General features: G+C 31.2%; 1 long non-coding RNA gene across 1 annotated transcript; it reads left to right on the top strand.

The window, feature by feature from the left end:
- Nucleotides 1-227: 227 nt before the first annotated feature.
- On the top strand, nucleotides 228-10,532 carry LOC139499030 (uncharacterized). Its single transcript, XR_011658084.1, has 3 exons — nucleotides 228-352; nucleotides 8,630-8,955; nucleotides 10,274-10,532. It is a non-coding gene; the product is annotated as an uncharacterized lncRNA (long non-coding RNA).
- Nucleotides 10,533-10,813: the final 281 nt, after the last annotated feature.

The following is a 10,813-nucleotide window of genomic DNA, read 5'->3' on the forward strand; positions in this document are numbered from 1 at the left end:
GAAACGTAATAATATATTTGTATACACTTTACTAATGTTCACGTTGTCACATATATATATATCATTTGTCGTATTGAGATTGATGGGATGCGTCACAAAGTGAACATTAGTAAAGTGTGTACAAATATATTATTACGTTTCCACGAATTTAAATTTCTCTACTTTTAACAATTATGTCACCGAATAATTTAAATAAACAAAACAATTAACCCTCACATCCTTGTGAATATTTTTTTGTTTTCAATTTTTTTTTTTTTGATTTCGTGCTTTTCATATCCGTGAACGTACTGGTATATAAAACAAAGCTAATGAGGTTTTTTTCAAAACGTTGTGCGTTGCTTGATTCACTACAGTGAGTATATTGTATCTATAGTAAAGTGTGTTTATATTTCTTCTTCATCTAAAGAAATTATTTCATAGAGTATAACTTATATGCATGTTTGCATTTGTTTTTCGTAGCAGTTGAGTGTTTCTGTTATTCTGTTTTGATTTGTGACCTAGATTTGCTTTTGCTTAATCGATTTATGACTTTTGAACAGCGGTATACTACTGTTGCCTTTACTTATAATTTGAAGTAGTTTGTATGTTATATGAACACGAGACGTAACAAAACACTAAGAGTTAACAAACATTTCAATTCTTTCAACTAGTAAGTTTATAAATCTTGAAATTGAAATGTCGTTTTAGACAATTTTAATTTGTACAGTTCAACTTGGTAATTAATTGTCCAAGAATTGAAGTTCGGACTTTGCAAATCAGCAACTCTATACTGTTAAGTTCTAATTATTTATCAAAGGTACCAAGATTATTATTTAATACACAAGATTATTACGAGCGTGTCGTCTACATAAGACTCATCAGTGACGCTCAGATGAAAAAAGTTATAAAATATTGATTATTCAAACTTAAAAAAAATTAGTATTTTTGATATTTATTTTGAAAATTCACAATTTGCTAACGTGAATCAGAACACTTGATCTAACCTGCGATTCTTTCACTGTCATATTCGGGTTACGCTTATTCGTAACCATCACACGATCGCCTAGCTAATTCTTTCAGTCAATTTCTAAATTTGTACATGTCAACTATAAGAGGAAAACAACGAAACAAGCGAAACACGAAAGTTAAACAAAAACAAAGGCTAACATAACAGCAACGACATACTTGAAAACACCTGACATAGTTCTGACATTTTAAAACCATTCGTACAAAATTTTGCCGAAATACATACAAAAATAGCCTTTGGAAATTGAAAAATATGGGACTTTAAAAAGCCATTAACATAAAGTAAATCAATACCAACAATAAATATATTTACATTGTTGTCAAACATAGTCCCAAAATATTCAACAACGTTAAATGATGGATTTACCTAATAGTTTGTTCCCATAGCAACCATTAAAAAAATGTGTTAAAATTCGAAAATGAAAAATTTCAAAAACTTCTTAATTTTCAATCTCTTTATCTCCCAACAACGTCATTGACAAATTTCGAAAGACAACATACTATATATTCATGAAATAAAAAGATGGTTGTGTGGTTGTCAATTTTCACAAAAATCTAGATTGCCAAACAGATGAATAATCAACCATTTTGAACTTTAAAAAGTAAATACACTCCATTTATATTTGCATTTTTGACACGAATTTGGTAATTATAAATGAGAATATATGATTGTTAGAGATATGTTTGTATAGAATGAACATTTTTCTCTCTCGGTATGGTGCGTTCCCCTTTTTTAAAAATCCTTATTGCTAATACAGATGATTTTGAATTTTCCATTCTGACACATATTTGTTATTTTTAAAACGAGAATATATGATAAATGAAGATATACTTGGATGAAAAAAAAACTTATCACTCTGGATAAGGTGCACCCTTTTCCTTTTTTTGCAAAAAACAAATCATTTTTATCAAATCTGATGCTGTCAGTGATAAAGAATAATGTTGTTAAACTTCAAAAACATCTAAAAATTAGAGGATGTGTTGCAATTGCCAATGATCATGATGATACAACTGTCCACCATCAAATTACGTAGAAATGAACAATTACAGGTCACCGTACAGCCTTCAATACTGAGTATGTTTATTGGTTAAACAAATCATAATGAACAATTTAAAAAACAAATTACTATCACTTTCAAAATGGCTATGAAGAAGGTACATGAAACTCATTGCCGGTTTTAAACAGACTATTAATGCTTTTAAAACGCTAATACTAGACTAAGATCTGCTTAACAATAATGTAATTTATCATTGATTTACTGTGGAATCTATGTTATATATTTGTGTCAGAAATACACATATAAATGGAATGTTTAACATGTTTAAGCTTTTTAATTATTTGAATATTCATCTGTTTGGCAATCTAGATTTTTGTGAAAATTAAAATGTTTTGACTCAAATATTTTTTTGAAATAAATAAAAAAACACACGACTTTCTTTTTATCTTATGTAAGATGAAAATTTGTCTATTCAAAATTGTCAATGACATGTCATAGTATAGTAAACACATTTAAATTTAGAAGTTTAGGAAATTTCTCATTTTTGAATTTTAACACATTTTTAAATGGATGCTATGGAAACAACTATTTTGTAAATTCTAAAGTTTAACGTTTTTGAATGGTTTGGGATTTTAGTTAGTAACAATATAAACACCCTAAATGATTGACTTATTTCAAAGGGACTTTAAGGAAGCTGGCTTGTCATGTTTTAGTTTTTTTGTCAGATTTTCAGAATCCTCTGGTTTTATCCATTTGAATGCCTTGAAAAAATTTGCCCGGTGACCCCCATTTTTCTTTTTATAAATCTTTTACATGTATAATGATAAGCCTTCTGCTGAAGTCTTATAAAATTTTAATTACTTTTTAACAGTTTTTGAGAACTTCAACTTGTCAATAATAAAGCTATGAAAAGTCAAGAGAGAATATTTTCCCGCCAAAATTTCAATGGCTAATATCTCGAAAACAAGCACGGTGACCTATATATTTGTTTTGCTCTTTGGATTCCTTTATTAATCCCCTATCTATATAAACTAGTGTTTTGAAAAGTTAATTACTTTGAAACTGAGAAGCGAACTTCCTTAATTTTCCTTATTTTAAATTTTCAAAAACGTCTTTTTTTACCTATTGATGCAAAATGTTGTTTCGATGGTTACCATGGCAAAGAGCTTTATATAGGAAAAATAAAGACATAATTTTACGTATTTACCAAAGATCTTATGATAAAGGGCAAACACATTTACTTCTGTGGCATGTCATGAATCAACCGCTGCAGGATTTTTACAAAGATAGGCACCTAATGGATAAAAACGGATAAAACTGAAGAAAGGTGATCTTCCCAAAATGTGTCACTGTCTGGTATACATTGGCAGTCTAAGTTTAGGTTCATGATTGCCATTTAGTCTATTTATTACCTTGATTTTATTTTTTTATTTTTCATTGTGTAAACCATTTTCCAAATCCACGCATTATTCAGCAAAAATAAATAGAAATCGGGGAAACACGTTAAATGTTTAAGACACATCTTTATTATCGTAAAAAGCTAACTAAGACTGGAAGGACTGGTTCGTGCATGCATAAGAAATGTTTTCACCTTTCTGACAATTTTATGATATTATGGACCACATTTTCTTGTTGAAAAAAATTTAGTTATCAACACCTGAAAAATGTTCAAAAATTAAAGAGAGTACTTAACCAAACAGTTATCAAAGGGGGAAAATATAAAATATAGTGCGACGAAAAATATAGATAAGTAAACAGTTAATATCACCAATGATCTGAGTGTACACGCAGTTACTCAAAAATATAAAACAACACGTTTAATAATTTATTGCGTCCGAAGGCTTTTCTGGATTTACCTTCATCAGGAACGCCCAAAGCCAAACATTTGAAATCCGAAGATGTACAAGTACCGACAATCGTTGAAGAGCTATATGTTAAAAATACCTAAAATAAATATCCAAATTCATCTAAAGCCAACTTTGCCTGAGGGAGTTGAAACCTTAGTTTCATAATAATTTAAAAATTTAAAAACGGACAATTTTAGTAAAGTTTGTTTAATCATGTCAATACCGAAGCACTGACTACTGAGCTGATGATACCCTCGAGGACTGATAGTCTACCAGCAGAGGTATCGACCCAGTGATATAAAAATATAAAACAACACGTTTAATAATTTATTGCGTCCGAAGCGCTTTTCTCAAAGCTACATGTAGTTAAAAGCCAAAAATCTACCATCTCAGGCAAGAATAAACCCTTATGGTACATTTCGGGTTGTTTTCATATCATATAAAGACTGTTTCTGTATAAAAAAGGTTAATATAAGGTATGCATTTTGTTGAAATGTGATCAGATGGTTAATGTTATAATTTTTATTCGTCAACCAAATTTATAAAAATAATAAAATGCGGTTTCCATTCTTATGTGATAATTATCAAACAGAAATCACCAGCCGATAATGTAAACATTAACAGGGTAGACTTCAATCTTAAGAAAACCCAATGCATATGTTAAACATTGCAAAAAATACACACACGGTCTGATGTGAGCTAAACGCTATAACAAAAACAACTTGGCGAAAACCAACACTAAAAAACACTGAATTCATGAGCCACCTACACTAGAAAAAGCACAACATAGCAACAAACTAAATTTTAAAAGGAAACAAAATTTAATTGAGAATTAAAGCGAAGTATCTTCATAATTTCTGAATTAACAACGTGCATTTTAAAAAGCATATGCTTTAACGCATTTCGCCAAGGCACTGACTAATTAGCCGATGATACACTCAATGACTAACAGTCGTGCAATTCAAGTGCTCCTAAATCATGTAAATGAACATCAAATTATAAGACTTTTACTAATATCACGTTGAAGATTTACCAGATGGAGGGGCCTGTCGAACATTTGATATCACTACAGACCAGTAAAAGTCTAAAATGGCCTATATCTGTACTAGACTGTACTGATTTTTACTCGACCAGTCTGAATTGGTCTGATATTTACTTGATAATACTCGACTGTAGTCTGAACCATACTTAACAGTATGAATTTGTACTTGACCAGTTCTTAACCATTTTATACGAGTCTGAACCATACTCGACCTAGTCTGAACCGTACTCGACCTAGTCTGAACCGTACTCGACCTAGTCTGAACCATACTCGACCAAGTCTTAACCAACCTAGACCTATTCTTTGTATCTATCAACTGAATTTTATCAATTTAGGAAATATTTTTAAGAAAAATGAAATTTGAACAACAACTTGATATTAAAAATGTATTCATTATAGTATTGAAAAAATTTCATAATAATCAATCTTAAAATAACTTCAACACAATATTAATCAACACTTACATAATAATATATATCAACCTTAAAATCAAAATAAAACAAGCTGATCAAATAATCTAAACAAAGAATTGTGACTAAAATTTTCAATATTATTCAAAATTTTATGAATATTTCTGAAGTATTTTATGCTTACTAGATTATTTTCACCATTAACTTAAGCCTAGTATAGATTTATGCTGTTAGACTTTAGTCAATAATGCAGTGAATGTTTTTTTTTAATAATATTTATATAAAATAGTATATAAAACAACTTAATAAAAAAAAAAAAAAATGAGACCTCAATTGTTTTGTTTTAGTAAACCAAGAATTTAATATAATCATGATAATAGAAATTCCATATAAATCCTTGATAACTTTAAAAAAAAAGGAAATGTGTTCCAATATACATGTAACAGTAAAAATTTATTTCAATTGATTTAAGTATTTTTTTTTTCAAATTAAAGACATGGCATTCATTAAGCACTTTTTTAAAATATGGTCCTATTGCCTCAGTACATGTGTGTTTGTTTCTTGCCAAATACGTTCTGCTATTTATTTGTATTGTAGTCCTGTATTAATATGTTGTCATTTTAATGTTATATTTAACAAAGCAATCAAAGTGCGCGGTTTGGCATGGCACAAAACCAGGTTCAACCCACCATTTTTTTCTTTAAAAATGTCATGTACCAAGTCAGGAAAATGGCCATTGTTATATCATACTTCGTTTCTGTGTGTGTAACATTTTTACGTTGTGTTTCCGTTGTGTGTTGTGTCGTTTGTTTTCTCCTATTTTTGAGTGTGAATTCACATTACTATAAGACGTGTCACGGTACTTCTCTATCCCAAATCCATGTATTTGGTTTTGATGTTATATTGGTTATTCTCATCGGATTTTGTCTAATGCTTAGTCCGTTGCTGTGTGTGTTACATTTTATGTTGTGTCGTTGTTCTCCTCTAATATTTGATGCGTTTCCCTCAGTTTTAGTTTGTTACCCCGATTTTGTTTTTTGTCCATAGATTTAAAAGTTTTGAACAGCGGTATACTACTGTTGCCTTTATTTACCTGTAGGTAAAAAGAAAGCCCTATTTTCTTAAATTCGTGTATTACTTATCTTGTATATTCGAAAGGCCTTGTTTTTTTAAGTTAAACAGGATGTTGCAATTTTGAATAAATGTTTTTTAGAACTTAATACCTCTGACCAGGTGTGATCTTATTTATGAGTTTGTCCCAAGCAGAGGTTATACTTAATATTTCACCACTACTTAGAAAAATAGTTTTATTTATGTATTTAATTTTATCCCTTTTTGATATAAATTATATATAATATATTATTTTTTATCTTAATTATGATAATAGATATATTTCTAATATAAGGTTAAACAATTTATAAATTTTGTTGGCTGTTGTTATATATGTCAGTTAAAAAGAAATTTATTTTAACAGTTAAAAAAGTAGATGTTATTTGTTCTAGTATGGTTCAGACTGGTCGGGTATTGTTCAGATCTTTGGTTAAGTATGGTTTAGACTGGAAATATAGGTCGAGTACAGATCAAGAATGGGTTAAGACTGTTTCAGACTGGTCGAGTTATAGTTCAGACTATTTTCAACAGAAAGATAAGGGTCAAGTAGGTATCAGTACAGTCGAGTATGGTTCAGACTGGGGTCGAGTAATGTCAAGTAAAAGTCAGACCAATTCAGACTGGTCGAGTAAAAATCAGTACAGTCGAGTACAGATATAGGCCATTTCAGACTTTAATGGTTTGAAGTGTATAAATAGCAATAATAAACTTTTATAGGATATAGAATGTGGTTATCACAGGTTACTCAATTTATCATCCATTCACTCGTATTTTATTTGGCCTTTTACACATTTTATGATTCGAGAGTCACTGATGAGTCTTTTGTAGACGAAACGCGCATCTAGCGTAATCATAAAATTTTAATCCTGGTATCTATGATGAGTTTATTTGTTGTAGTTAGTTTGTTATAAGTTGACCGTCGTCAAAATCTAAACTCAAACCTTATGTTCAATATGTTGTGCATGTTATCCACATGTTATGGTTGATCGGTTACAAATATGTTGACCCTGTCCTATCTACATTTGTCTATCCCAATGCTGAGTATGTATAATGCAGCGGTTGGTTTCGTTGCTGCCTAGGATATTTAGTTTTATTCTGTTGTCTTAACATTTATCAAACAACAAGTTTTCTCGTGTAGATTGTTTCTCCTGGTCATGTTGAAGCTTTCTACACGGAATGCGTTTTGCTCACCGTTAAATACTACAAGATAACCTATAACTTCCTACATGCATGTCATGAAGTCTTCTTCTTGTTATACATATCTTGAACTACTGCTGAATGTAAGTTTTCCGGTACTCACTTTCTTAATGTCACAATGTAAATCAAGTACACAGGATTCGATTGCTGTACGCAAACTTGAACAAATCCGTGGTAGTCAAACTAATCATAACAGAGTCTATAAAACGTTCAAAGGGAAGTTTTTGAGACTATTGATTCTGTAGCTTCTGTGTAAGCAGTGATTGTTTACAGAACAAGACACAAAATGAACATCAAACAATGAAAATTCTAAGTAAAACCGTCAATGCTGTTACACAAATACTAAAAAAACCCAGGAAATTGAGAAATAAACAACAACTTATAAAGCACTACATAGAAAACTCAAAACTGAAAAACACAGACCACATGATTATGATAGCAGTTGCTCTGGCAAAGTAGGTAAATGTTATTTCTGTCGTCTTGCTCATATATATAGCAAATACAATTGCGACGAAAGTCATTCGGTGATGTAACAATCGATTGAAAGCAGACAAGTTTGTAGCTCCGAGCCTTCCTGAGCACATTTATTTAGATCAACCCGGGTTTTGGTGAGTATCCTGTTGTTCGGTCTTAATTTGTTCAAGTTGCGTATTGTGTACCGTACTTTGGCTTTTGGCCCCTTTCCTGGTTTGCCATAGCTTCATCGGTTTATTTTTGACTTATAAGTTGGACGTTTCTTTGGTACCTTGCTGCCTAATTTTTGTTACATATCTAACGAAACGTTAATATATAGTGTGTATAAAAATATTTTTGTAGAAATTATAAGGTCAATAGCAATAGACCGACCGCTGGTTACATTCCCATCAGTCAAATCCAAAATGATTTGTCGCTACATCTTTTGATTCAAATCAGATAATACTAGTATTACATATTACCTTCCCGTCACTCAATATATACTGACATTTAAATACAAGTTTGATATAATACAAACTGTTTGATAAGAATTCACTTGTTTTATAGATGTCTTTGTTTGAAAGAAAACTTCTACGACTGACGCTTATGTTTGTTATTTGGTCTGTTGTCATGGAAACGACAAGCAGTGCATGTTGTCGTAAACCTTTTAACAAGCATTGCTGGGATTGCACACCCGGAACACCTTGTTGTGGATATCGGTCTTGTAACATATTCTGTTGCGGATGTGACTGTCGTAAAGAGCCGAGCGGAAAAGTTTGTTTTGAACGTGATAATAGATGCAGATGTGTCAAATCCAGACGAAAGCGTCAATTGTCATTTGATACTACAGATGTTTCTGCTTATCATACATTTCTAGGATTAGATATCAACAAGTCAGTATTAGCAACACAGATTTCTCAACTGGTAGTACCACACACACATATCCCATTAAAATCTTAAAGTTATAACCCTACATATCTACATTTAGCTCTTTATTTCTTTTTTGATTTGTATGAAAAAAAAACTTTCAAAAGAGGGACGAAAGATACCAAAGGGACAGTCAAACTCATAAATCTAAAACAAACTGACAACGCCATGGCTAAAAATGAAAAAGACAAACAAACAACAGCACACATGACACAACACAGAAAACTAAAGAATAAACAACACGAACCCCACCAAAAAACTAGGGGTGATCTCAGGTGCTCCGGAAGGGTAAGCAGATCCTGCTCCACATGTGGCACCCGTCATGTTACTTATGTGATAATAAATCCGGTAAATAGTTTAATTCGGTAGGTCACTTTCATGAAAGGGAAGGGGATTGTATTTACGACGTAAGGAACATATCCGATATCATTTGTGAAACGGTTATTCCATAACGGTCGACCAACTCGTGATGGCGTCCGTAAAATTTCCGAAGGGATGATTTCAACTTCACCATTTGGAACTCTTGGTTTAATAGCTTCCTTGTGAGCAGGATCCCTCTATCAAGAAAATCATTATGGGAAATGCAAGCACAGGAATATCGTATCAAAATATTGCTTCAATTACAATTGAGTTAGACATTTGACGATTTAGTATAACATCAGTTCAAACTGTATTAAGCATTTGATGAGGAAGTTGAGCATCATCTAAAACTTTGTAGGTCACAGGATGATACTTAAATACTTTCTAAAAGAAGATAGTTTTCAATGTTAAATGAATAAAAAAAATCTAGAGAGAAGCGCTCAACGCCAAATTTTAGATATTTTGTATGTATCAAACACAATAACACAAACCTTTAACTTTTTACCTGCAGTCTTTTAAAAAGCATCGTTTTTTGTAAATATGATAATCAAAATCCATAATTGAGACAAGCATATCTAAGTAAATGAACCTAGTGACAACTCTTTAAAAAATCGATAGTTGGTCAGTTCAAAGGTTAACTTTCTGTCCGTATCCAACATATTCTTATTTTCCAATGGCAATCGAATTTTCCGACAACTTTTATCTAGGAAGGCCTCAACCACGGGACCTATGTATAGTACTTGCTGTTTGTATTTCTCTTCCTGAACATACATTAAATATTGATGCTGACCTTTAAGCAATCAGCAACCAATCAATCCATTTGCAGGATTTTCAAAGATGTTAGTATGTTTTAAAGAAAACAGTTAATGAAAACGAAATGATTGAATTTATAATATTAAAAAAAAATCTTATTTTTTTCTACAGAAATGGGATGATGGAACAGTTTGAGTTTAGTAAAGCCTTGGAACAGATGCAAATAACGGACAACATGACCGTGTTCCATCACTGGTCAATCATGGACGAAGATAAAGACGGGATTATAAGTCTTGAAGAATTTGACAGAGAAAAATTATAGTTGACCTAGAACATGTTCCTTTTAATACCTAAACGTTATCAAACTAAATATTGAACAGGAGAAAAAAAAAAATTTTGAAAATTAAATGAGACAAATTGTTTTGTTCAATCTTTGTTTAAATTCGAAATGGTCGATTTATTTTTACTTTCACCAAACACCGACAAGTTTTGTAAACAAACATTTCTGTATTCTGAACTTCGAGATAAGAACCAATATAGTATAGTATTTTATCGCTGCGTTACAGACCAATTGGTGTCCTTCGAGTATTGTTTGCTTTTTAATTGGGATGTTGTCTCTTTGACATATTTCTCATGTCCATTTCCAATTTTATACAAAAATCGTTTTATGATTGCCAGTCACATCACTTCCAACAATACATCACATGACAT

The sequence above is a fragment of the Mytilus edulis genome, chromosome 12 (assembly GCF_963676685.1).
Source record: "Mytilus edulis chromosome 12, xbMytEdul2.2, whole genome shotgun sequence".
Taxonomy (NCBI): Eukaryota; Metazoa; Mollusca; class Bivalvia; order Mytilida; family Mytilidae; genus Mytilus; species Mytilus edulis.